Below are 27,860 nucleotides of genomic sequence, written 5' to 3'. Positions count from 1 at the left end.
CTTTCTAGACCAGTGGTGGGCAATAATTTGTGCAGGGGGGCCACCTCACGAATTTTGGCAGTGATCATGGGCTCTTGCTCCCAAAGAGGTGGGGGTTCAGACAGAAGGTGTGGGACTTCAGACAGAAAGAGGCTATTCCCTCTAGGCACGGCCGGGGAGGAGACTTTGCATGCTTCTCTGCCCCCTGGCCAATCAGGGCCTGAGAGCAGGGGAGCACACAAAGTCTCTCGCCCCCCTACCCCTACCCTGACAGGGCACGTGATGCCCAGAGGAACTGCCAGCTGTTTTGAACAGCTGGTGGTTCCCTCCAGGCGCCACATGCCCCTGGCGAGGGAAGGAGACCTTGCACAGTCCCCCGTTCCCAGATCTCAATTGGCCTGGGGGCAGGGGAGCAGCAGGTCAGCCGTGGGCTGGATCAAACGGCTTGGTGGACCGCATCCAACCTGCAGACTCGATCTTCCCCATCTTTGTTCTAGACTTACTCTCATCACACAGTTCACTACAGAGCCCCCAGGTCCGCAAGCAGGACCAGGACCAGTTTCTCACGCTCTTAAAGTGACAGCTTGCAATTCAAATGCGTTTCCTAATACACCCTCATATCAAGGTGTGGTAGTCACGCAATCAATCTGGAAATCTGTCAGCTGGAAGAACAGTCTCACATGCGGCTACCAGCAAAATCATTGGGAAGGGGATCTCTGGCGGGTATTTGAATTGAGAGTTAGTGTCCATCTCCAGTTGTCACTGCATGAGACTGCTTCCCTTGCTTATCACATTTTGTAATTTGCAATGACGTAGAACTTCCTCTTCCCCTAGGGCAGGCTATGCCCAAGGGCAGTTCATTCACTTCACGCAGCATGATGTAATGCCGGGATTGATGCAGTCCTGTATATATAAGTCGGGAAAATATAGCGTCAGCTGAAAAACTTGGAAACACTGTTCTATTGTTTCTAAAGGGCATGCAATCTTCTCAACTGACTCTCTCTCTGTTACTTGCTATTGCAGGTTAGTTACAGCAGCACAAGAAGTTTTTCCATAGTAAACCGAAGGTAAGAGGTATGATGTCGTCTTGAAATTGCTGGAGGAAGCCACGTGTAATGTGTGAAGACGCCTTTTACGTTAAATTATTTCCTAACATGTTTACTATAGGCTACCTTGCTTCATATGTCTCTTATCACCAGAACCTTGTAACAGTCCGTAGTGAGAGGACAGGTAGGGCTAATTCTTCATGTTCAACAACTCAGCAGTGTTTTCATAAATACTGTATAAAAATTGCAATAAGAACAATAGGCCTCTCCAGATTTCCTGGTTGGATGAATGTGGAAGCATAAGACTCTTTAACCAGCATTAAATGCTCTATAACAGTGGTTCCCAAACTTTTCGGCATCACGCCCCCCTTTTCGATTTTTGAAAAACCCTCATGCCCTTCCTCCCCCCAATAAATAGCAGCAAAACTTGTTGAGCAAAGAAAGAAAGAACTGACTGGGGCAGCAAAACTTAATGGGGGAGGGGAAGCCAGGATGCCTTGCACCCCTCCCCCCGAATTTCTTCACGCCCCCCAGTTTGGGAACCCATGCTCTATGAGGAATCCTGTCTCAGAAGGGTAGCCGTGTTAATCAGTTTCAGCTAAAAACAACAAGGAGTCTTGAGGCACCTTAAGACTAACACATTTATTTGGGCATCAGCTTGTGTAAATCAGCTATGTATACTTTTGTGGGCTGGAACCCGCTTTGTCAGATCTGTAAGGAATGGTACTGCATTAGCAGAAAGATGGACTGAGATTACTGAATGGGGCTTTTCCATCTCTAAGGCCTATGATTTTATGATTCTGTGAAATGAACATTATCATAACACTGACTAACAAAATCCCATCATCATGATTTGCTATTAATGATCAGTGTTATCCTATTATTAATTAACATTGATATCGTCTATCACCATCTGGCCCGACTGATCATTTGCAATCTTGGGCAGAGATTGCTTTAACAAAAGCTGCAGTACACCATAGAATATGTTTCACAGTAGGGTTGTCATAGCCTCGTCTGTAAGCTTTTTACTAATGCACTCTACAAAGTATCTTATTATACACGAATGAGGAATGTGGCTGCATCCAGTAATAATTTCATTAATTATGAATAAAGTCCTTGCAAATGACACCTTGATCTAAAAATGGGGATGAACTCATTTTGGTTTCATGCGGATACACTATGTCATTTGTGATCCCATTGAAAGCACTGCTGGGAGACCAGGCCAGTGCAGAGGTCTAGGAGATGATGGAATTTACACCATTTAATAAAAAAGAAACAAACAAACAAAAACCTCACCGGAGACAAGAGAAGTAGCAAATGGCATCAAAATGAAACTGACCAAGTTCCAAGCTGGAGAACGGAGGCACTGTTGAAAGATGCCAAGGGGCATTGAAAAACCCAGACTGGTCTCAGCCAGTGACCTTGTGCTGGGACTGAGGCCAATAAAGCACTATCCTAAGTTGGTGGTAAGCCCATATTTTAACCGGTGTTCTTTCATATGCAATATGTTCAGTTGGCTGGCAGCTCACCAAGACTCATTAGCCACACGGCCTTTATCATTGTGGTGCTTTGGGACTGTCTGTCCCAGAGGATTCCACCCAAGTGGTGGAAAGTTTGTGGATTACAAAATACATCCTCGCGGTTGTTTAACTCCTCTATAAACCTGTCCCTCTTCATAGCCTGTTTAGCAGATAGAACTGAGTGAATACTTCGCAGACAGCAATGAATTTGCAGGTCAGCCTCCTTGTCTATTGCTGAATTGTCTGTTTGCTATATGGAATGTGTTTGTTACATGAAATTATTCACCGGATGATTTCTACGACAGATTCTTGATTTTCTCATCACGCACAAACAATCTGTGTGACCACAGCTGGTCAAACCGTTCAGTCCTCAGACTTATTCTGTGACCCACATGATGCAGAAGGATAGACCAGAGAATCTAATGGCCCATTCTGGCCTTAAACATGGTGCAGTTCTGTGAATGTTTATTATGAGCAAGATTTTCAAAAGTCACGACTGATTTTTGGTGTCTTGGATATTTTTGGTATGCAGCTTCAGACACGATTTGAGTGACCTTATTATAGGCTTCTGGAAAGTGTGCCAAAAGTGTGCCCAAAAATGTAAGTGGCCAAAATGATGAGTCATTTTTTGTATGAATTTTAGTGCTCTTTGCTTAGAAAGATACTGGAAAATTGGTCCTTATTTCTTCAGATGCTTTCATTCAAACGTATTTGGTTGAACACACATACATACATCTTCTCACTATATATTTTAGATATAGGCATCTGTCTGTCTCTCTGTCCATCCATCTGTGAGTCTGTTTGAGAATTTCTTCTAAACAGTAAGAGCTTGGACCACTAAATTTGGTCTGCAGCTTCCTCTTATAACATAAAGCAAGGTCAGGGTTTGGTTGTGCCAGGAGAATAGGATGTGTATGGAATGTGATTGTTTCCCTCAAACGGAAAGGGAGGGGTGTGAGAGCAGGAATGGTTATACTCACTTATGGCCAAAGGGGGGCAGCAAACACCCTGCCACCCCAGCTTGCCCTGGTAAGCAACTGCTGGCTTTCACATACCACCACTTCCCATCCTCCTGCTGGCCCCCTCCCCCGGCCCTGTGCCAGCCCTAGAAGCACAGGAGGGTGGCCTGCATGGCTTCCCCACAGCCCAGGCTGGCCCCAAAGAGAAACCAGCAGGAAGAGTGCACAAGCCCCCCAACCTGGGCCAGCCCTGGAGAGAAGCCAGTGGCCACCAAAACCCCCTCTCCTGAGCTCCCCCTCCTCCCAACCCCTTTCCCTGACTCCTGCTCACCCACCCTCTACCCTGAGCCCCTCCCTCACTCCCTTCTCTGCCTCCTGCATAACTGTCCCTCATGCTTGCTGCCCCTTGTGGTCACTGTGGAGTATAACAGTCCTGCCTATCAGACCGCTTCCTTTCCATGTTATGGAAAACAATCGAATTCCAGACCCATCCAATTTTCCTGGCACAACCAAACCCTGACCTTGCTTTAAGTTGGGATAAGAGGAAGATGCATGTCAAATTTCATGGTCCTAGCTTTTACCATTTAGGAGGAGTTCTTGGACAAAAGAATTCACAGACAGAGGAACAGACTCCCAGACAGACAGACAGATGAAACAAAAGCTCTAATAGATAGATAGCAAAAGACTTAGCGTTGCCTAGGTCCTTAACTCGAATAAGTTTTGTTTTTCTTCATTTAAATCATTTGTTCTGGGGTGGGGCTGGGGATGAGGGGTTCAGTAGGCAGGCTGCCCCAGAGACAGAGGACAACCAAAGCCTCTGTCACTGCAGCACCTTGGGGCCAAGTGAGAAATGCCTGTCCATGGCTGCTGCAGAGGGCACAGCCAGGGAGGGGTGCATGTCCCCCAGCTGAGGGACAGACAGACACACAGATAAACAGGCATACAAATAGACAAACACTCTGAAATATATACTAGATAACTATCCATCCCTGTGCCCTGCTGGCCCAATGGGGTTATAGCTGTTCTGGACCCCCATCACTGGCTCCTTGCTGTCCCCTTGTGGTCATTCTGGAGTATAACTTTCCCTCCTACCAGACCTCCCCTTTCCATTTTATGAGAAACAGTCAAATTCCAGGCACATCCCATTGTCCTGGCGCAACCAAACCCTGACTTTTAAGCTATGATAAGAGGAAGCTACATACCACATTTGGTGGTCCTGGCGCTTACCATTTAGGAGGAGTTCTTAAACAAACGAACTCACAGACAGATGGACAAACTCTTTCAAAAATATAGTTTATACATTATATATGGCTTGTGATGCCAATACTCTAAAATAAGAATAATAAATAGGTGCAGTTTAAGAAATCACACGAAATCACAAATCTGCAGTTACATATGACACCTATGTAGCCTAGCTAGCAAATAATGAATAATGATGGAGATGTAGTGAGTGGAAGTTGTTGCAGAGGGTAGGAGTTGCAGAGGAGAAGACTCTTGCACTAGCAATGAGAAGGTTATTAGAAAGAACAGATTGGAAGGGAGGTATTAGATGAGTAGAGTGGAGAGTTAAGAAAGACAAGGATGAAAGGAGTCTGGAAATGTAGAAATGCCACAAGGACTGTGTCAAACTAGATTTTGAAAGGAATTGAGAATAACAGAAGTCAGTTGAAGAGGCAGGTGAACTAATGTATATTTTCATATACATTTATCCTATAATCACATGCTCCATTTACTAAGGTACGTACCTAATTTATCCTGCTACTGCATGTTATTTTCAATGAAGGGAAGGGCTAGTTACTTCATTTCAAAGCAATTACCTTGGGAGGGATTTACTTTGAAGCATCACCCCTCTACCTCTGCAACTGTACTGATGCAGATATCAACAGGTTTGCAGTCTGTTAGCACCGATTTATTTTAGTGTCAAATAGGCCAGACACTTATCAGGGTTAAATTATTTTCCTGCTTCCAACTAGCTACTATGGGCAAGTTTTGCCATTTGCCTAGTACTGGAAATCATTGCTATAAATTAATTTTTGCTGTTTTCTTCCAATCAGCAAATGCATCAAAACAAAATTCTTTCCAGTCCTGCTGAATGATGCATTGGATATTCACCCCCACCCTCTCCCAGCTAGGGAAGCCAAACTCTGCTCAGCATGTGCTCCTGTGATGATCAATCCAATTGCATGAGACGGCTTTCACATGGTTTTCAGTCTTAGCGGGCAGAGGGTTTATTTATGACGGTGTTCAGCTATTTGCCTAAGGGTCTGGGCGCCAATCAATTCACAGGTTATACAAATTCTATTTTTTCACACGGTCAAAAAGTAAAATGTAAAACATATTTGGAGAAGTGGAGGTTAACATTTACATTTTAATCTCACGCAGCACCTGAGTTTCTGACAAAGTAGGTTTTCCTCTGGCTGTGTTATGGAAGGGTGGAGGGCAAAAAGGTGGCAGGCAGGACAATGAATTGGAGTGTGGGTTGTTTTCTAAAAGTAATATGGCAAGTGCAGCACTCGGAATGCCATATAAAAGCTGACTGGAGGGATCACCATGTTTCTAAGGGTCTTTTGAGCCAGATTTAAAAACTAGAGGTGGAAATGCACTTGCAATTAAGGTTATTTCATGACCATAACTGCCTGTATAAAAGAGATCTGCAGATACAAGCTCCATCCAGGTATGTTCGTTGATTTGCATGTTAACATCCAACACTGGGGCTAAAGTGATTTAGGTTGTCTCCCCACTGCAGGGCTTTACTCGAAATAAGCTACACAAATTGAGCTACGTCAATCTTATTTTGAAATAAGGAGTGTCTACACAGCACTTATTTTGAAATAGAGCACTCTTCCTCTGACTTCCCTTATTCCTCATACAATGAGGGTTACAGGAATTGGAGTAAGAAGTCCTCCAGCTAGACAGTATTTTGACACTGTTTTGAAATAACTGCCTGCTGTGTAGACACGGAGTAAGTTATTTTGGAATAGTGCCAGTTATTTCCAAATAATGTTGCAGTGTAGACATACCCTTAGCTGATGTTAATCCTGACTTACGCTGGTGTCAGCTCTATGAGACAGGCTCTTTGTGTATCATTGAGACACTTTCTTAGAAGTGGTTGTATCAAAGTAGATGAGTTCTCATAGGTTGGAACTAGGGCTGGCAAACAATTAAAAAAATTGCAGTTGATTGCAAGATTAAAATAATAGTCGCCATTAATCACAGTGGTAAATATTTTGAATTTTTTCTACATTTTCAAATATATTGACTTCAGTTACAACAGACAATACAAAGTGTACAGTGCTTGCTTTCTTTTTTGGTATTCCAAATATTTGCACTGTTAACAAGATTTTTTAAATTTCTCTCTCTATATAAAAAGGGTTTTCCTGCTAGGTGACAGAAAGATGTCATCATGCTCTGTGTCATCAAAGCTGCCACAGAGATGGGGGTTGGTGAGCGTAGTGATCATACAATCTACACATCAAAGCACAATAGGGCATGCAAATATTTAGCCTAATTAGTATGTGAATACTTTGCAGTGCTGGCTACAATAGTGCCATGTGAACACCTGTTGTCACTTTCAAGTGATATTGTGAATAAGAAGCAAACAGCATTATTTCCAGCAAATGTAAACAAACTTGTTTGTCAGCGCGATTGGCTGAACAAGAAGTAGGACTGTGTGGACTTGTAGGATCTACATTTTTACATTGTTTTGTTTTTGCGTGCAGTTATGTGAAAAAGATTTACATGTGTACATTGTACTTGCATGATAAAGAGTTACATTACAGTTCTTATATGAGGCGAACTACTATTTCTTTTGTTTATCTTTTCACAGTGCAAATATTTGTAATAAAAATAACATAATGTGCGCACTGTACACTTTGAAACCATATTTGAAAATGTAGAAAAACATCCACAATATTTATAAATTTAAATTGGTCTTGTACTATGTTTTAGTCACCATTAATTGCCATTTTAGTTGCACACTTTCTTAATCTAGTTATTAGTTTTGCATAATTAATTGAGTTACCTGTGATTGATTGATAGCCTTAGTTGAAACACTGGGGAAAGTAAGTTATATAAAGTAGAGCAAAGCTGGGACTAAAATGGAGGCTGCATCAAAATTTCCATGGGATAGCTGAGGCTACCCCTCTGAGACAATGGGATAGCTGAGGCCAGATCTACACTGAAGGGGAAGGTCCAATCAAGATATGCAACTCCAGCTATGTTAATTACATAGCTGGAATCAGCGTACCTTGTTTTGAGTTTCCCCGCTGCCCCCACAGCAGGAGGCCGACTGGAGCAAATGCTCCCATTGGCTTCCCTTACTCCTTGCAGGAGTACCAGCTGCCAACAGGGATGCTCTCTGAGTTCAATTTAGCGGGTCTTTTCTAGACCCGCTAAATCAAACTCCAAATAATCAATTTCGGTAGCATGGAAGTTTTTGCAGAGTGAAGACGTGGCCTGAGTTACTCAACCTCCTTTGCACCTGGATTAATTACAGTTTTATTTCAGCACCTGCAAAAATGAGATAAAGATGAATAATGAGTGTTGGACTAAGGGTTGGCTTATCAGCATCAGTGCTACAGCATGAAGCAAAAAATCATGCTACATCATAGAAGTGGTGGAAGAAAATGCAGTCAGCCAGAGCAAAATGGGTCATAATGGTAATGTGGATGGATCTCTCTCCGACATTTATTTCATGTCATTTTTAGAACATGAGAACGACCATAATGGGTCAGAGCAAAGGTCCATCTAGCCCAGTATCCTGTCTTCCAACAGTGCCAAATGCCAGATGCCCCAGAGGGATTGAACAGAGCAGGTAATCACTAATTGATTCCCCTGTCACCCATTCCCAGCTTCTGACAGAGGCTAAGGATTCCATTCCTGCCTATCCTGTCTAATAGCCATTGATAGACTCTTCCTCCGTGAATGTATCTAGGTTTGTTTGATTTGTACCCTGTTATAGTCTTGGCCTTTACAACAGCCTCTGTCAAAGAATTCCACAGAAATAAAACTTCCTCTTGTTTGTTTTAAACCTGCTGCCTATTAACTGCATTTGGTGAAATGCTGAACAGCTGCAACTCCCGCCCCTGCATTACTTGCATCCACATGTCCAAAGAAGGGAAGTAGGTTATAAGCTGCCTGATTCAAATCTATGAGGAACGGAGGTCTGCCCACGTAGGCAGGTGCTATCCACTGTATTTGTCACTCCCTGGCATGAGTTTCATGTCCCCCTCTGAGCCCCGTTGGCAGAAGATACAGCTCTGTGACAGCTGGAGTGAGACCTGACACTGCTCGTAAGTTTGGTTCTGGACGTTTTCTGATTCAGTCCCCAGTGGGCTGGCCAAGAGGTGCCCATCTCACATACCCAAAAGTAAGGAAAAGTGCTTGAAGTTTTATGGATTTAGTCCCAAGAAGCTCCCTCCGCTCTGGGGCTCAAACTTCCACCCTGGATATTGCACTTTCAGAAGGCACTAAGGCATTTTTAGGCAGGTCCTCCAATCCCCCCCCCCCCAAACACAATGACACGTGTGTATCCCACAGCTGCACAATTGCAAATGCTTTTTTGTGCAATCTTTATTTGGAGTATGATATCCGAATCGTGGGCTAAAGGAAGGTGAAATGTTTAACTGATCAAAAATCACCGGCTGCAAAGGCAAATTGAAAGCAGCTTTTTAAACCCTCTGACACAGCTGACCCAGCTGTGAAAGGTAAGTGGTCCTGGGTACCAGAATACATTTACGTCCATTCTTGCTGGTTTGGGAACTGATTTAGCTCTTCTAGAGCAAACATTAAATGCAACATTGATTTTTGTCCATTACACTAAAAAGTTATGAGCATTGCTTACTTGGTTTACTATGTTACACTTTACAGAAATATTGCCTTAAATCAATTAATTCCAGAAGCAGTGACTCTACTGTAGCTTCCTTCCTAGTTCCTCCCTGGCCACATCTATACAGCAGGGCTAAAACCAAAATAAGCTATGCTACTTGAGTTACGTCAATTGCATAGCTTAAGTCGAAATAGTGGCTTTTGCCACTATCTACACAGCAGGAAGTCCAAGGAAGAGCACTGTTCCTCTGACTTTCCTTACTCCTCATGAAATGAAGGTTACAGGAATTGGAGTAAGAAGTCCTCCAGCTCGACATTATTTTGACATTTTGTCAAAATAAGTGCTTGTTGTGTAGACGTGTTCTATGTTATTTCGGAATAACATCCGCTGTGTAACATAGCCTCAGTGTATCCAAACTAGAACCTAGGAACCTAGGAACCTAGAACAAGACTATGCCTTGTAACACAAATTAGATTCCCTTCTTCAGTTGTCAGCTATACTTTAGATGGATTCTCTGTGGTATGAGATTGAAGGATACTGAGAACTAAAAACAGAGGCACCATTAAAAAGTCAACATTTGCCAACATTTATCCCACTATGGTAGTGGAGATACTGAAATTATTGTCTAAGGCCTAGTTCAGCAAATCACTGAAGTATGTGCTCATATCCCATTGACCTCAAAGATAAGCATGTGCTTAAGCACTTTATTGAATTGGCGTATACAGTAAGTAAGTGGAAAGACTTAAATATTGCAGATGCAAGAGGGTCGTAACTATTGGCAAATGGAGACCATTGTAGCCTGAAGCAATCTGACAAGGTTATGCCAGAAACAATTCACACCAATTTATTAAAGTAGACATGTCTAGATTGTTTCACAGCTCCATATTGTTGGCTTTGGAAAGTATTCCTGTATGTTGTCTATAGATGATTTTTTTAATGGCATGATAGTCCATACTCCAGTCTACACAGGACTACTGAGTGAACATTCACAACTGGCCTATTCTGAGTAGTTATCAGAGAAGAGACAGTCATTTGATCAAAGAACTAATGAACCAGAAGCCATGCTGTCTTGGCATATATAGAATATGGGTCCCAGTCAGATGGTGTCTCTCTCAAAGACACTTAGATTGTTTTTGCTTTTTCTCATCACCGAGGATGTTAAGTGGCCAAGGTATCAATTTTGCACCCAAATCCAAACTTTTCCAGCAAATAGTGAGGGGTTCACTAAAAAATGTTTTAAAACCAGCTTCATGTCAGTCTTTGGAGGATCAGGCTATAGTTATCTTCTACCCTTCCAGCTTTCTGTAATTAGAGTTAATTGGGATTTTTTTCTCCTCTATGGGTTAGATTCCCTGGCCAGACTATATTTCCCATGATGCACTACTGTACCCTTTCTATCTCAGATAATGTGGTGCATCGCGGAAGATGTAGGCCATAGCCTGGTTCATGGAGGGGAATGGAAACATGAGGCAGTCATGACACAATTCCCACGAGGCACTTGCGGTGCAATTTTCAAAAGAAATGTGTTAGCTTTTAGCAGACATTTTTCAGTTTTTGGACAAAAGTCAGAAAGTAATCAGTTTTAAGTTTTTTAGGTTTTTTAACAAAAGTCAGAATTTTCTGTGGAAAGCTGACATTTTGCACAACAGTGTGTGTCAACAAAAGCTCTATTTGACCCCCAGTTTGGAAGTAAAATTTTGGACAAGCCCTAGCTATAATAGCTGTAGCTTTAAATGTTTTTTTTTTACAATTACAAGGTGTTCTGGGCTTTGATTAATTTGTATTGGATCGTTTTCAATTAGTCCAACGGGGGGAGGAAGAGGTATGGAAAAGAGCTTTAAAATAATTTTCTAATTATTGTTCTACTATGCATTTTGTTCTTATGAGACTAGTAACTTTAATAAAAAGAAAAAGTCTCTACAGATGTAAATCCCTCTGAGCTCTGTTGAAATGAAGTCAGTGGAGTTATCCTGATTTATACCAGCTGTGAATCTTACCTAAACTTCTAACCCAAATCACGTTTTTAGAAACAGTAGCATCCGTTATTAGTATTGAAAAGTCTTCACCTTACCTGTAAACTAACCGGAAGGATATATTTCCACTAGAATACACTGATCACCATAAAGTCGGATAGCAGAACTATAACTCAGGAAAGACTTGGCATAGAGAAATACAAGGTAGTAAGATGAAGAGAAGTCCCATTTTGTCTGGATTACTTATAAAAGGTTAGTCGTTCTTTCAAGATTTTCACATCCATTTCCATTTTACAAAATACACTAAATTCTTTGTCAACGTGCTGTCATGAAAAAGAAGCAATGCAATTTTTGAAAAGAACTGCAAAGAAATACTATGGCTTCCAGAAATTTCAGAGTGATACACTGCGGGTGAGATATTCCTCTTCAAGATAAAATCAGCCATCCTTTACTCGACTAACTTACTGAGCAGGGGAATACATCTCATGCCATCCCATTGGGAGATGAATTTTTTAAATAGTTCATCATGACTAGAAACACCTGTCAAAGGTATAAGCAGAACCTGTGGATACTAATGGAGGAAAGTCAGGGCACTGTGTGCAGAAATTGGCAGCAAACTTTCTGACCACCATGCAGCTTACAAAGGCTGCACTGCCTTTGAATTTGCAAAGGGTTATAAAAAATCTTGCTGTGTATTTCTCTCTGCAGACTCTTATAGCTATGCAGTGGGTGGAGGTTCTGGTTGCTGCTTGGAAGGATATTCATTTGGGATCATTTTTCTGCAGCCTTTCTTGCAACTGCAGAAAATACCCAAATCACCTTTTGTATTTCCCCTGATCTCCACAGTGCATCCAATTTGAAAGAAAATCTTTTGAAGTTCTGTGCAGGACAGTAAACAGCAGATGTGCTGGCTCCCAAGCAGGGATTTGGATCCAGGGGACACTTTGGATCCTGCGCTTGGGATGAAAGAATCCCAAGCATTGTTACAGACGGGGGACTGACTGGCTAAGTAGCAGTTCTGCAGAAAAGGACCTGGAGATTACAGTGGAATATGAAGCTGGATATGAATCAACAGTGTGCCCTTGTGCCTATTAGGTTGCATTAGAAGGAGCATTGCCAGCAGATCTAGAGAAGTGATTATTCCCCTTTATTCGGCTTTGATGAGGCCACATCTGGAGTATTGTGTCCAGTTCTGGGTCACCCACTATAGAAAGGATGTGGACGCATTGGAGAGGGTTCAGTGTAGGACAACCAAAATGATTAGGGGGCTGGAGCACATGACCTAAGAGGAGAGACTGAGGGATTTGGGTTTGTTTAGTCTGCAGAAGAGAAGACTGAGGGGGGATTTGATGCAGCCTTCAACTTCCTGAAGGAAGGTTCCAAAGAGGATGGAGAGAGGCTGTTCACAGTAGTGAACAAGGAGCAATGGTCTCAAGTTACAGTGGGGGAGGTCTAGGTTAGATATTAGGAAAACTATTTCACTAGGAGGGTGGTGAAGCACTGGAATGGGTTACCTAGGGAGGTGGTGGAATCTCCAACCCTAGAGGTTTTTAAGTCTCAGCTTGACAAAGCCCTGGCTGGGTTGATTTAGTTGGGATTGGTCCTGCCTTGGGGAGGGGGTTGGACTTGATGACCTCCTGAGGTCCCTTCCAGTTCTAGGATTCGGACACATTCTCCTGAAGTGTGAGGAATTGGGATTCAGGGATTTAGTTCTGGCCCATCCCTAACAACAAACAGGGAGCTTTGCCTTGGGCACAGGCATTGTAGGCATATTTTCTGAGTAAGTCCAAATGCTGTTGGGCAGACAAGAGAGAGGAACATCTTGCCCTCAATGCCCCCTCAAACAGGGTCAGGAGATTTTGCAGGAGATGCTTCTGTGCCATGTAGAAAGGAGGCAGAAAACGATCCCTTTCCATTCCATTTGCCTGGTTTGTGGACAGCCTAGATGCCTGTGTTCAGCCCAAGCCACTGCACTGCCCAGTCCTATCACCACCAAGCAGCAAGCGCAAATGCTCGCTACAGTGAGTGGCGTTACTCACATAGACTATGTTTAGACTGCATCCCTCTGCCAACAGAGGGATGAAAATCAAGCACATCGAAATTGCTAATGAAGCAGGGATTTAAATATCCTGCACCACATTAGCATAAACATGGCTGCCACTTTTTTTTGAAACGGAGTTTTTTTGAAAAAACGGCAGTCTAGATGCGGATCTGTCGAAAATAAAGCCCTTTTTGACAGATCCTGTAAACCTCATTTTTTGAGGAATATAGGTTCTATAGAAAAAGGGTTTATTTTCGACAGAGTTGCATCTAGATTGCTGTTTTTCCGAAAAAACTCCGTTTTGAAAAAAGCAGCGGCCATGTTTATGCTAATGAGGCACGGGATATTTAAATCCCTGCTTCATTAGCATTTTTGATGTGCCTAATCTATATCTTTCTGTCATCAGAGAGGTGTAGTCTAGACACACCCATAGTCTGCAATGATATCATGCAATAATGTCATGCGTATGCAGCTTGCTTTTCAGTGAAACTGGTGACATGCAGAACTGGCCTAGAAAAAAGAAAGCGAGAGAATCTAAAGTCTAACAGATACATAGTCTCTCTGCTGGTATGGCGTATAATCCATTTTCAGCCCTTGGAAATGAAAATAGCTCTGATTTATAAAATTCCATGGTTCTTTTCTTTTCCTCCTCCGTGTCCCCACGGCCTTATAAAGAGCTCAGTATTTGCTCTTCTTGTGTTTCCCATGTTTGCATCCATACCAAAGCTTTGCACTTCCACAGCATCTTTCATTTGAGGATTTTGAAGATATTTAATAGATGTTGGCCTGAGGAACCGACATGTAGAAAGGTTAAGTGACAAGCACAAGGAGAGCAAACAAATCTGGGCAGAGATACTGGGAAAAAATCTTGAAGACAATGGCAAAACTCCTATTGACTTGAATGGTGCCAGGGCTCCATCCATAGAAAACAAATGTAAAATGAAATGTTTGATTTTTGCTTCAAATGCAGCGCTACATTAATAAACCATCAGAAGCAGCTTGGTCTACAAGTGTGAGTTTTGCTTCCAGCTCTGACACGGATGCCCTGGGATCTTGTGAACAGCTCATGTCATCTCTGCCTCACTAGTAACAATTACCTACCTGCTTCGTGGGGTTTGTTGCAAGGCCTAATCAGTCAACATTTGTACAGGGCTTTGAGTGATGTCATAAGTCTCACTATATATTTGTGATCTAGTAGCAACTTAAAGACTAACAAAACATGTAGATGGTATCATGAGCTTTCATGGGCACAGCCCATTACTTCAAATGACCGGTTTTGTGGGTTGTGCCTATGAAAGCTCATGATACCATCTACATGTTTTGTTAGTTTTTAAGGTGCTACTAGACTATTTGTTGTTTTTTAAGTTTTTCCTGTTACAGACTCACTTGGCTAGCCCCCTGAAGCTTTCATATATTTATGGTTAAACAATGAAGGCCAAGCCAATTTGATTTGGTTTGATTATTGCAATATCAATGGACTTTATGGATGACGGCTTCACAAACTCAATGGTTTGGAGGGTCTGAGGCAAAAGAGTCTCACCATGACGAACCAAACACTTGGGCTGCATCTAGACTGGCAAGTTTTTCCGCAAAAGCAGCTGCTTTTGCGCAAAAACTTGCCAGCTGTCTACACTGGCCGCTTGAATTTGCACAAGAGCACTGACTTTGTAATGTACAAAATCAGTGCTTCTTGCGCAAATACTTTCATGCTCCCGCCTGGGAAAAAGCCCTCTTGCGCAAGAATACTTGCACAAGAGGGCCAGTGTAGACAGGGAAGAACTGTTTTGCGCAAAAAAGCCCTGATGACTAAAATGGCGATCGGGGCTTTCTTGCGCAAAGTCGCGTCTAGACTGGCCATGGATGCTTTTGCGCAAAAGCATTCGTGTCAATCTAGAAGCGCTTTGGCAGAAATGCTTTTAATGGAAAAACTTTTCCATTAAAAGTATTTCCGCAAAATCATGCCAGTCTAGACGCAGCCTTTAATTTCTCCTCTGTTCTGCGTTTCTCACATGACAAAGAAAAACTACATAAGGAACACAATTCTTTGTTGCCTCTCTAGGGAATAAAGGAAATGTATTGTCAGTTTCTTTATTTCTGATCCCTGTTTAATATGTCAGTCATCTGACTTGGATCCAAGGAAGCCACCTTAAACAGGTAGGAATGGAGATTTCTTATTTATCTTTATTTATAGGAGCTAAATAAATGGCTTGTTTGCTCTTGTAAATCATAAGATTTCCAAATATATCAGTCTTTCAGCCAGCTTGCTGACAAATATAATGTCTATTTATATGGATTTTTCCCTCCCTTTTCAGATTAATTTGGTATTGACTTTTTTCAAATCATAGTGCACAAAATCACAGACTCTAACTAGACAGGTTTAACACTGTGATTAATGAAAATATAATTCCAGCTTCTGTTACAGACATCAGAAACCAGTTAGCTAATTAGAGTAATCACAGAGGTGGAAATAATTCAAAGAACATAAAAAAAAAAGTGGAGTCATCACAACACTTTCCTCAGGGACTTTAAACTGGTGACAAAGTGATTAAACTGTAACCAGTTTACTGAGGCTGGGTGGGAATAAATAAAAAGGTGATAGTAAAAGACTTTTGACTAGCTACAGCAGATAAGGACCATGTGACAGCATCAGAGAGCTTAAGCAGAGGGCACTAGAGAAGCTGTAATGAGATACAGCACAAGGAATAATTGCACTGAGGACTGTTGGCGAGACAATGTGTCATTACCGCATAATCTGTGTGTGGTGTCTGTTATATAGAACCTTCCATTTCAGCTCAATGTGCTTTATATATATGAATTAATTCAGCCTGAAAGGAAGTATTATCATCCCCACGCACAGCGGTGGAACGGAAGTACTGAGTGACTTGCCTGAGGACTTTTGTAGTTTGTCATCACCCAAAGCTCTGTAGAAAACAGAAATTGTCTGTCGTATTAGTGGCTTGCAGAGGCCCTAAATGTGAGCAGGCCCTGTTAAGCCAGGCACTGTACAAACACTTAGACTTGGTTTATATCTAAAACTTTGGTCAACCTAGCTACATTGCTTAGGGCCATGAAAACTGTCCCACGCCGGTGCGAGTGGATTTTTTACAGTGCTGGAAAAGCCCTTCCGTCACTGGAGCAGTGTTTCCGGTAGAGCCGTGTGGCCGCATGCTGTTGCACAGACATTCTTAGAGCTCTGCACTGAACAGTTCTGTTTACGCAGAGATGGCAAAGGAAAGAATCCATTCTCTGCTGTCCTATTCATTCCAATGCTACACAAGGCCTTGGGATTTTGTTATCATGGGGGTTATCCTTCCTGGGATACCTGTAGTTTTGCCTCCTAAGGACTGACAATCTCCTGCTAAGTATCAGAGGGGTAGCCGTGTTAGTCTGAATCTGCAGAAGCGATGAGGAGTCCTGTGGCACCTTATAGACTAACTGAAGTGTAGGAGCATAAGCTTTCGTGGGCAAAGACCCACTTCGTCAGATGCATGTAGTGGAAATTTCCAGAGGCAGGAATAAATATGCAGGCCAGGAGAGGTCCATTTCCTGGACACCACGATACAAATAAGTGACGGTCATATCAATACCACCCTATACAGAAAACCTACCGACCGCTATACTTACCTGCATGCCTCCAGTTTCCATCCCGGACACACCACACGATCCATTGTTTACAGCCAAGCACTGAGGTACAACCGCATATGCTCCAACCCCTCAGACAGAGACCTACACCTACAAGACCTTCAACAAGCATTCTGTAAACTGCGATACCCACACGAGGAAGTGAGGAGACAGATTGACAGAGCCAGACGTGTACCCAGAAGCCTCCTGCTACGGGACAAGCCCAAGAAAGAAACCAACAGAACACCACTGGCCATCACCTACAGTCCCCAGCTAAAACCTCTCCAACGCATCATTAGTGATCTTCAGCCCATCCTGGACAATGATCCCTCGCTCTCACAGGCCTTGGGAGGTAGGCCGGTCCTTGCCCACAGACAACCCGCCAACCTGAAGCATATTCTCACCAGCAACTACACACCGCACCATAATAACTCGAACTCAGGAACCAATCCTTGCAACAAACCTCGGTGCCAACTCTGCCCACATATATACACCAGCAACACCATCACAGGACCTAACCAGATCAGCCATACTGTCACTGGTACATTCTCCTGCACATCCACCAACGTAATATATGCCATCATGTGCCAACAATGCCCCACTGCTATATACATCGGCCAAACAGGACAGTCCCTACGTAAAAGAATCAATGGACACAAATCTGATATTAGGAATGGCAACATACAAAAACCTGTAGGGGAACACTTCAATCTTCCTGGACACACAATTGCAGATCTAAAAGTAGCTATCCTGCAGCAAAAAAACTTCAGGACCAGACTTCAAAGAGAAACTGCTGAGCTACAGTTCATCTTTAAGTTTGACACAATCAACTCTGGATTAAACAAAAACTGTGAATGGCTTGCTAACTACAAAAGCAGCTTCTATTCTCTTGGAATTCACACCTCCAGATCAGCTGCTAGAAGTGGGCCTCATCCTCCTTGATTGGATCCACCTGGTCATCTCCAGCCTGATCCTGGCCTGCATATTTATTCCTGCCTCTGGAAATTTCCACTACATGCATCTGACGAAGTGGGTCTTTGCCCACGAAAGCTTATGCTCCTACACTTCAGTTAGTCTATAAGGTGCCACAGGACTCCTCATCGAATCTCCTGCTAGAATCCTACTAAGATTAATCCTTAATGAATTTGCTGTACAGATAGTCCCCGACTTACAAATGAGTTACGTACCAAACACTTGGTCGTAACTCTATCTGTTCATAAGTCGGACTCCATTCATTTAAATGTGACTATGCTGTTCGTAAGTGTGGATCGCACATTCATAACTCAGGGACCGGCTGTAATACACTTAATGGGAGGTTGGTCGTAAGTACGAACAGTCGTAAGTTGATGCATTCGTAACTCAGGGACCACCTTGTTGCCTGGGTAGAATACAAAATGGAGTCTGAGGGGTTCTTTTTCCCTCAGAGCAGTTTTCCCGCCAAAACAGGTAAAGGAAGGCTGTGCACCCAGCACTAAACCTATGCACTCAGCACCGAAGGCTGTGCACACCGCCCAATTGCCTGTGTGCGCACCCATTCTCTGCACACGGCACCCAAGTTTTATGCACCCAGCTCTAGTTCTCTGCACCCCGCTCTCTTCATGGTTTTCCCGCCATGAGATGTTTATATACCCTTGTCAAGGAGCATTCGTGTTCTTTGGCCCCCTTCATGTCCTGTGTGTGCGTCTGTAATCATCATTGCCCTGTGTCATCGTCTACCTGGAGGAGGCCAAGGTTTCAGCCTGCAGTCTGACAAGACTACCCACTGCTAGTGACTTTAACTGGAATAAGGGAAGCCTTTTCCGCTCCCACTAAGACTTTGGGACTTATAACACTGTCTCGCTTACGGATACTCGGACAGGATCCGGTGCCCACCAAGCGTCAGCTCGCAGGAGGCAAGAAGCATCCATCGAGGGATCGCTCTGTTTGTCCTCCCTTAAGGCTTTTCACTAGCCGCGAGGTTGAAGGTCACGGACATCGAACATCAATCACCGCATTGAATGTAATGTATACCCTTGTGTGTGTGGGACTCTTCTATCTTCTTCTTTTCCAGGGTTAGGGTGGGACTGTTGCTGAATTGTATGCTGTTTGCTAATGTTTAGTCTTACATTTAAAATACATGGTTTGGCCCTAAATTCTTGTTGTTTGGTGATTTCTAAGCTGTTTCCCTGGTGATTAGATACAGGATACCAGGCCAAATCTGGCTTCTGTGGGAGGGCACCTTAGGCTTTAATTAAATTGCATAGCCCATAGCACAGCAATTGTTTACCCCAGCTCTCCGGGTAACAACCTGTATTTAAAACCAAACTCAAGCCTCAGAGAGATCCTGGGGTTGACCATTTTAACATCCCACTGGCGGATCACAACTGTGTGAAATCACAGCTCTTGCTCTCCTCAACAGGCTGCATTCGTTGTGTGGGCAGCTCCTTTTCTGTAAGCATCTGGATGGAGAACATCTGCCCAGCTATCAGTGAAAGTGTCCTGCTATGCTGAGTCAGCCCTCACCAAAGACAAGAGGAGGTTTCCCCATATACGCGTATGAATGCGCGCACACACACAATTAAAAATGTTACTTCGGATTTTGTCTGCTGAAAACTGGTCACCTGATTTCCTTCTGGTGGCCTGGTGTAGTATTCACCCTCTCTTTACACTGTTGCTTTAGAGCAGCTGATTTGAGAAAGCTCAGAGGTATAACCTGTTACACGTGTAATGTGTTTAAGTACCATCAAAGTCAAAGCCCATGGAGTGTTTGCCTTCCAAGTTTTAACACTTCCAGTGGTTGCATCTTTGAATTAACAATGAAATGCCAGATGCAGAAATCCCAGCTGGCTGATGCTATGTACGGGGAAGGGTATTTCTCTTACAGTTGCTGCTGCTTTGGAAACAGTGACTGGGGATGTACTAGAAATTCCCAAGATATTTGAGGCACGCTATAATAGGGTCCTGATCCTGAGAACTGGCAAGATTCTTATACACTACAGGATTTGAAAGTGATCAGCTCCAGAACAGGGTGAGTTATTACACTGCAGGTTAATATATTTCCAGCTGTAAGCATGCCATTCTGTATATTATAGCCTTTGCAGCTGAAGGCTTTCTAGTTAATTGATCCTGTATCTAATTAACCCTATTATCAATATTGTGGAAACACTGTTTTTATATTACCTCAGTCTTTTCATTTGCTACCTTACTGCTCCCTTCCATTTTTCAAGTTCATTAATAAATATATTAAACACATTTTCCCAGAAACTCCCTTTGTGGAGTAATTCAGATTCCCCTTGCTCTGTGTCATCTCTCTGGTACCTTTTGTTCTTTTGGAAGGTTAAGCATGGTGAGCCAGATTCACCTTCTGATTCACCCCAATCTCTGGACATCCACTCTGCAAAATGAACCAGCACCCTTATTGCGTGGCTCATGCTTAGTGAGGAATAATGTCATACAGCTGGAAACACAATTAAAAACAGGAGGCCAGAGCTACAATTGATATAAACTTGCATGGGTCTACTGAAGCTAATGGAATTGTATCTTTGCCGTTAGGCCTACAAAAAATGTGGCAATGGTTAGGCAGTTGGTGTGCTGACACCACTTTTTTTTCCCATGGACCAGCATTTTCCTCATTGTTTCCTTAGTTTCCCATGTCTGTTTCTTGCTTTACGTTGTAAGCTCATGGGGAGAGTGATCATCTTTTTGTTCTGTGTTTGTACAGCACCTAACACAGACAGATCCTGGTTCATGACTGAGGTGCTATGGTACTACAAAAATAAATACATAAATAATAGCACACTGATTAGTGTCAACAGCAATTGTCATCCAATGGATGACTCTCTTTCTAGGAAGAGAGTCAGTTCTCAAAGGTAGATGCTGGACTTGCAAATTTTTAAATTTCCCTTGTCACCACACTGACCAGCTGTTTACTCATCCTCCCAGACTGAAAAGGAAGGCAAATTATTGTTCATGGATTACTGAACAATAATCCTTTGATCTGTGATGAAGCACGACTTGTCAGACCCACTAGCAATTCTTGGGGAGGGCATCCATTCAGCTCTTTCACCAGGCCCTCCCTGGTGGCAGGAAACCTCTTTTTAGTAAAAGGGAGCAATCCCTTAGGTGGAGGAGCTGAGAAAAGGAGAGGCAGGAGAAAGGGAAATGCTTCTTGATAGGTGACAAGTTCAAGAGAATGTTTCATAATGTTTCAGAGGCAGCTACAAGCCATCTTCTCTGAATCAGTGCCCCATTGTGCTAGGCGCTGTACATATATACCTATGATTGCTGGTCCAAGGAGTGTTTCAGTCTAAGTAACTGCTTGGTCACTGAAGATGGATTGAATATTCTAAGTCTTTTCAAATGTTGTTTGCTGGGACTTCTCCCAACCCCCTGCTTGCCTGTTTATCGCGAGCAGTGTTCCCCACATAAGGAATAGAGTTCTGTAAGGTAGCCCCATTAGCTGCTCTATTTAGTTTTGAAATGTCTCCACTGACAGCTAAAGCCAGGTCTACACTACAGCTAAAGGTCGGTTTAAGGTGCGCAATTCCAGCTATGGTAAGCCGAGCTTCAGAAATGTCCTCACAGTGGGAGGTCGATGGGAGTCATCAACTTCCCTTACTCCTGGCAAGGAGCAAGAGTTCCGACATCAACAGGGGTGCCTTCAGCATTTGATTTAGTGAGTCTTTACTAGACCCACTAAATTGAATGCCAGAAGATTGACCACCTCAGTGTCCATCTTCTCCTTAGTTTAAATGTGGCCAAGAGAATGCTGAGATTAGAGTATTAACATCAGGCTTGAACCTGCATTGAGAGTCCTATGGGTGGCCTGATTGGTCAGCACTGAGCCCAAAGGAGCTCACTTGTGGGATTGGCCCTTAAGGTCACAACTGCACAATAGCTTTAGAGGCGGCCCTACTGCTAGGACATAAAACCTCACTTGCGGGGTCAAATCCATGGAACCTTAAAGGTAAAGAATGAATCATTTCACTTTTCTGCCTCCCTCAGTATATTTATCTATCTTATGGGAAAATCCCATCTTATCATTTCATAGAAACATACAGCTTTACCATTACATTCGCTATAAGGGCCTCATTGGAAGCCTACAAAGTCAATGGACATACTTCTGTTTACTTCAATGGGAGCAGCCTCATAGAAATATTCCAATTTTTAGTATGATGTCTATGTAATCCTAACACGGGCCTCGTTTCACCACCCTAGGAAGCCTAGTCCGAACTACCTAGTCCGTGCCGCGTGTAGCCGCACAGCACGGAGTCCGCACTAGCGGACATTTAAAAATGGTGGCGCCCGGCTTTATGCAAATGAAGCCTGGGAAATTCAAATCCCGGGCTTCATTTGCAACTCCGGTTGCCTACATTTCCACCCTAGTTTGAACTAGGGTGGTAGTGTAGACATACCCTCTGAGAGCAAACTCTTAGCCAAATGGCAGGGCCCATATGAGGTGATATGCCAGGTGGGAGAAGTGGACTATGAAATTCGGTGTCCAGATAAGAAGGAGAAACAGATTTTCCATGTGAATTTATTAAAACCCTGGAGAGCACAAGAGGCCCTACTCATAGACCCTCAAGAAGCTACAGAAGATTTAGGCCCAGAACTATAGCCCCCAACAGGCCCAGCTGACATACCCATTGCAGACTGTGGCTGCAATGGCAGGCCAGGAATTTGCTATAACACTTTAAAGATCTCTTCTCCTCCCTCCTGGGCTGAACCCATCTGGTGGCCCACCAAATCTGGGTAACTCAGCCAGCTAAAACCTCAACACAAGAACTATCGAATTCCTGAGAAACTCAGAGGGACCCTAGAACAGGAAGTTTGGGCCATGTTAAGCTTGGAGGTTATTGAAGAATCCCAAAGCCCTTGGTGCAGTCCGGTAGTCCTCGTACCAAAACCTGATGGCACCATCCACTTCTGTGTCAACTTCAGAGCTGTGAATGCAATCTCCCAGTTTGACACACATCCTATGCCATGCGTGGATGAGCTCCTGGACTGGCTTGGGAAAGCTCGATACATCAGAATTAACAAAGGGCTACTGGCAGATACTGCTTACAGAAGACTCACAAGAGAAGATGGCTTTTTCCACCCTGCTAGGACTCTTCTAGTTCATAACTATGCCCTTTGGGCTCCAGTGGGTGCCAGACACTTTCAGTGTCTAATAGACCAGGTACTGCAGCACTGTGCACAATTCTCAGCGGCCTATCTAAGGGTATGTCTACACTAGCCCCCTAGTTTGAACTAGGGAGGCTAATGTAGGCATTCGATGTTGCAAATGAAGCCTGGGATTTAAATATCCCGGGCTCCATTTGCATCTTCCCGGGCGCCGCCATTTTTAAATGTCCCTTAGCCTCGTTCCACGAGGAGTAATGGTAGTTCGAATTAGAGATCCTAATTCGAACTACCTACTTCATGCCACATGTAGCTGCGGGCACAGAGTTCGAACTAAGGGACATTTAAAAATGGTGGCGCCTGGGAAGATGCAAATGAAGCCCGGGATATTTAAATCCCGGGCTTCATTTGCAACTTCAGATGCCTACATTGGCCTCCCTAGTTCGAACTAGGGGGCTAGTGTAGACATACCCTAGATGACATAGTCATCTTTAGTGAAGACTGGAAATCGCATTTGACCCACATTGCAGCCATTCTACAAGGGTTGTGAGAAGCAGGGCTTACCGCCAATCCCAAGAAATGCAAACTGGGTATGCAGCAGACCAAGTATTTGGGATATCTGGTGGGAAATGGAAAGGTACAACCTCTCCAAGACAAGACAGACGCCATGGACAAAACTCCAGTTCCTACGACTGAAAAGCAGGTGTGGGCCTTTTGGGGACTGGTAAGCTATTACCATTGCTTTATTCCCCGTTTTGCGCCCTGGCCGCTCTGTTATCAGATCTTACCAAAGCCTCGGCACCAAATGTGGTAAAGTGGATCCCCGAATGCCAAAAGGTGTTTCAAACCATAAAAGACATTCTGGAACAACAACTAGTGCTCCGATGCCCTGACTTCTCCCAACTATTCATCTTGCATACGGATGCTTTGACAGTAGGTTTGGGGGCAGTGTTATCTCAGAATTTCCAGGGAGTGGAACATCCTATTCTGTACTTAAGCAAAAAGCTGCACCCACGGGAAACTAGATACTCGACTGTAGAATGAGAATGTCTAGCTATTCAATGGGCAGTAGTAGTGTTGCACTACTACCTATTGAGATCCCCATTTCACCTCATCACAGACCATGCACCATTAAAATGGCTCCAAGACATGAAGGATACAAACCCCTGGATTACATGGTGGTACCTAGCACTGCAGCTGCATGCCTTCACAGTGGAGCACTGACCAGGGTCCCAACATAGGAATGCAGACTTCTTCTCCAGGGCAGCTGCAGATACTGATTGTGGTACCCTGCCCGAACTTCTCTGAGGGGGGAGGAGTGTGATGGGGTGGACAGAGCCCGACCTTCCCGCTGGAGGCCTTTCAGCACCCTGGCCAGCAGCAGGAACAGTGGAGAGGTCCTCCAAGAAGGGCAGAAGGGCAGAAGGGCAGCCTGTTCTACAGCAAATCAGGATACAGCAGTCTGCTATATAAGGAGCTGCTAAATGAAGGCCAGGCAGTTCTATCCTGGAGCTCAACCTGGCCAGACCTCTGGGCTGACTGGTAACATCAGCACCTGGGCCAGCTCCGAGTGGATGCTGGTCCTTTTCAACTAAGCAAGGCTAGATCCTTTAACAGAAGGCTAGCTTGTGACAGCGTGGAAGATGCTGTTCCCTGAGCAAAGGGGAACTCTGCACCTTTTGACCACTGATTGGACTGTACCTCACTTTTGAGCGAGTGGGGTAATTATTGTGAGCCCCCTTGTAGCCACCAAGGGGCGTTCACCAATGGCACTGAACCTGTTACACATAAACTGCAACTATGAGATCCTTTCCCTATGATAACAGAAAAAGTATTTCCAATAAAATGTTGTTACTGTAACTTATGTAGTTCATTCACCACACCTTTTCTTATCAACAAATGAGTTAAATGTAAATGCGTTTTGTAAGCACATCACTAGCTATGTTACTTTTCTCTTATATATTACTTTAAGAAATTATTTCCAATAAAATATGCTATGTTAATGTCATTGATGTAGTTCATTCATCACACCTTTTATTATATTTTCCCCAGCCTACACTGGGTATTTCTGCTAGTTATCTATAAAACATTTTGAGTGCTGCCTTCTTCCTCTACTTCTAGCCTCACCCCTCTCTGTATGGGATTGGCTCTTCAAGTCCTCCTTTTCCATTCATTCTGTCTTGAAGCAGTTCCTTAGAAACTTTGCAGCTAATCCAATCCTATTGTATAATATCTGCTAATCTACTTCGGGGGTCTTTCAACCCTTCTCAAACCGTTCACTTCACAACGTAACACCATTTCCTAGATATCCTTTTGATCTTCTTTTCACATGCCCGATCCATTGAAGCCTGGATCTCCACATGTCTATAATAGGTATGTAAAGGGGTGACTACCCCACTCTGGCAAGGAAGAGGTTTAAAAGAGGTGGGAGGGAGCCTGCGCAAACCCCTCCAATGAGAGAGAGACTTATAGAGAACCAATCAAAGGTCAGCTTGCTGGGGCAGCTCTATTTATAAGGAGCTGCTCAACAGAACAGCACGCAGTTGGATCCTGACCAGCAAAGGGGAAAGAATGGCTCCCTGGATGAGAAGCACCTTGGGTGGAGCAGTGCTGGGCAGTCTCAGGGGAGCTGGAGAGAAGCCCCAATCCTGATGCCTTGATACAGTGGCCAAGAAAGTTCAGGGGTCACAGGGAAGAGGCCCAGGGAGCAAAATAGGGCAGGACAAGGATGCCAGCAAAGAATCCATGGATTTGGGCCTAGAGTAGTGAGTGAGCCTGGGTCCTCCCTTCCTTTTTGTATCCCATCTGGCCACACTGGAGCATGGCCTTTCAGACTACAGCTTGCCCCTGAGGCAAGGGGCTAAACTTTGAGGCTGTAGTTGGCTACAATGAGAGGAGTAAGGACTGGTGACTGCTGATGCCCCCAGAAGGGGGCAAGAACAGAGTAGTGGGCACTGCCTGAAGAGGACACCCACAGTCCAGGGAACAATGTGGGTCCAGAGCCAGAGGGTGGAGACAGAAGCATGGAATGATGACGAGTGAAACACTAACCAGAAGGCGACAGATTCAATGGTCAGCGCTAATTCCTGGTGTGGCCAGTAGGAGGCGCAACCATGATTAGTCAAATCAGCTATATGGTATCACCCTCACACTTCCCCTAATTCATTCATCCCAAACTTGGTCCATCCTGGTACCTCCAAGTATCCATCTTAACCTTTTTGTTTCCACTGTATTCAAGATCTGCCTCCCATCACTTCCTCAGGGTCTCACATTCAGAGCCATACTTTGAGTAGCAAGTGCTGTTTGTAATAACAATATGGCAAAATGCAAGGTTTTCAGACAGACCCATGCAGCTGGGGAAATCGTGAGGTAGGCTTCAGCATTTTACATTTCAGATAAAAATCCCTAAAAAACAGAGATTTATAGCAGATCTGCAGTGTAAAAAAAAAAGTAACAGAGGGTATGTCTACACTACCCTCCTAGTTCAAACTAGGAGGGTAATGTAGGCATACCGCACTTGCAAATGAAGCCCGGGATTTGAATTTCCCGGGCTTCATTTGCATAAGCGGGGAGCCGCCATTTTTAAAACCCCGCTGGTTCGAACCCCGTGCAGCGCGGCTACACGGGGCTCGAACTAGGTAGTTCGAACTAGGATTCCTATTCTGAACTACCGGTATAGGTGTACCGGTAGTTCGGAATAGGAATCCTAGTTCGAACTACCTAGTTCGAGCCCCGTGTAGCCGCGCTGCACGGGGTTCGAACCAGCGGGGTTTTAAAAATGGCGGCTCCCCGCTTATGCAAATGAAGCCCGGGAAATTCAAATCCCGGGCTTCATTTGCAAGTGCGGTATGCCTACATTACCCTGCTAGTTCGAACTAGCGGGGTAGTGTAGACATACCCAGAGACATACACCTGTGCTGATCAAGGCAGGAGAAATTAAGGAGCATTAAGAATTCCGGAACTAACCCCATCCACCCCAACATTGATCCTACTGGGGATTAAATGATTTGCCCCTGAAAAAATGGGATGCAAAGCAATAAAATCCAAGCAGCAGCCACTGACAGTGAAACTTCTCCAGAAGGTAGAGGAAGGAATTTGGCTGAAGAAGAAAGTAGATATCCGGCATGGGTGAGAGAATTCACAGGCATCTTAGATTGCCCCAGCCCACCCTCAGCCTTCCGTGATCCGCTGGTTTGTTCTGAATGTGTAGTGAATATCTGCTTCAGAACTAATGACCTGACACACCTAGTGCATGGGCTTCTTGCTTCCTTCAATATGAGATTCCATGACTGTGATGTAGAGGAAAAGGTTCAAATATTACCATGCCCAATGTGCCAGTGAGCCTGTTCTGAAGAGTTTAAGATCAAAGCTCATGGCATTTAGTGGTAAACTAACTATAGGCCAGGGACAACACAGTCGGGAAGGTTGAGTTAAGATACTCCACTCCCGCTATATTAATTAGGTACCTTAAACTGGTGTTTCTGCATGGTCTCTACAGCGAGAGACTGACAGGAGCAAACAGTCCTGTTGACTTCTGACTCTTTGTGAGGAGCAGGAGTACCGGTGCTGATGGGGGCACCCTCTAAGTTTGATTTAGCAGGTCTTTACTAGACCCGCTAAATAAAACTCCAGATCAATCATGGCAGCATTGCTCTTTTGCATAGTGAAGACATGGCCTAAGAAAGATGAGCCACATCTCTGCATTACAGGGTAAAGTGAAGTTAATAGCCACATCTACACCTGAATGGCACCCAATAGCCTCTGTATTCACCCTACATAGCAGAGATGAGCACCC

The 27,860-nt window shown here is 43.9% G+C and overlaps 1 long non-coding RNA gene across 1 annotated transcript in view; it reads left to right on the top strand.

Annotated features, from left to right (window-relative positions):
* Positions 1 to 27,860, top strand: part of LOC102453262 (uncharacterized) — a 140,666-nt gene that overhangs the window by 95,903 nt on the left and 16,903 nt on the right. Inside the window, exon 3 of the long non-coding RNA XR_016347022.1 lies at positions 1,003 to 8,317. This is a non-coding gene — a long non-coding RNA (uncharacterized LOC102453262). The remainder of the gene's footprint in view (positions 1 to 1,002; positions 8,318 to 27,860) is intronic.

Source organism: Pelodiscus sinensis, chromosome 17, assembly GCF_052426305.1.
Source record: "Pelodiscus sinensis isolate ZL-2025 chromosome 17, ASM5242630v1, whole genome shotgun sequence".
NCBI classification, from domain to species: Eukaryota; Metazoa; Chordata; order Testudines; family Trionychidae; genus Pelodiscus; species Pelodiscus sinensis.
The sequence above is the reverse complement of the archived record's forward strand: the minus strand, read 5'-3'. Positions and strand labels throughout refer to the sequence as shown.